Here is a 1517-nt window from a genome sequence, read left to right on the forward strand (position 1 = left end):
CAAAAAATAGACCTGAGGATCAATGGTTTAGATTAGAAGATGCTGAAGTATCTACAAACACACTCAACCACCTGATCTTGGACAAAAGGGCCAAACATACCCACTAGTAGAAAGATAGCCTCTTTGACAAATGGTGCTGGGAAAAACTGGCTCTCTACATGCCGAAAATTAAAACGACCTAGGTCTATCACCATGCACTAAACTAAAGTCAAATGGATTAAAGATCTAAACATTAAAACAGAAACACTAAGTCTCCTGAAACAGAAAGTAGGAGGAACTCTTGAAGACAGGGTTAGATAAAGTGTTTATGAACAAAAAGAAATCACATGGGAAACACCTGAAAGAATTAACAACTGGGAACTGCTCTTATTGAGAAGTTTCTGCACAGCAAAAGAAATTACCAACAAAGTGTAAAGACAACCCACAAATTTGGAAAAATTCATGACAAATAAGTACTCAGAAAAAGGTCTGCTCTCTAGAATTTACAAAGAACTAAAAAACACTAGGACCCCAAAATTTAAAGACCCAGTCCAGAAATGGGCATCTGAGATGAACACACCATTCTGAAAGGATGAAGTTAAGAAGAGAATAAATATATGAAAAAATGCTCCACATCACTAACCATCCATAAAATGCAAATTAAAACAACATTGAGATACCATCTCACCCCAGAAAGAATGGCTATCATAAAGACATCACCCAACAATAAATATTGGAAAGGCTGTGATGAAAAAGGAATCCATCTAAACTATTGGTGGAAATGGAGATTGGTACAACCATTTTGGAAATCAGTGTGGAGACCCCTTAAAAACTAGGACGGGATATCCCATTTAAACTAGCTATTCCTCTACTGGGAATTTTCCCGGAAGATCTGAAAACATCATATCATAGTGATATTGTATGCCTATGTTTAGAATAGCACAATTTGTGATTGCCAAAACTTGGAAACAAACAATATGCCCATCACCTGAGGAATGGATGAAAAAGTTGTGGTACTTTTATACAATGGAGTATTGCTCATCTATAAAGAATGATAAATTCAAAGCCTTTATATTGAAGTGGATGCCACTTGAAGACATACCCATAAGAGAGATAAACCAGACACACATGTGTAAATATCATATAGTTTCCCTAGTATAAGAACTCAAAAGAAGAAATACAAATAGAAAGGTATAATACAATTAAAAGGAAAGCAAATACTTGAGGACTAGATAATGAAGAGAGAGCAAGGAGAAGACCTAGAAAATATGACAGAGGCAAGCCATACAGTTATATGTACAAGATGGGTAAGGTAATGATCCTGATAATCTTCAGAAGGTTTTTTGAATCTAGAAGTTAATTGGAAGTATTCACACCCTGACTAATTATATATACTGGCACCTATGAACTAAGCAATTGCACTGAAGATGGCAATTTATAATAGTAGGTTCATGCTTGGAGTGCCTGTCATTCTGGTCTTCTGAATATGGGCTGCTTGTAATGACACACCAGTTGCTGCCATGCTGTCTCTCAGGTAG

Source organism: Octodon degus, unplaced genomic scaffold, assembly GCF_000260255.1.
Source record: "Octodon degus isolate 3935 unplaced genomic scaffold, OctDeg1.0 scaffold00289, whole genome shotgun sequence".
In the NCBI taxonomy this organism is placed as follows: domain Eukaryota; kingdom Metazoa; phylum Chordata; class Mammalia; order Rodentia; family Octodontidae; genus Octodon; species Octodon degus.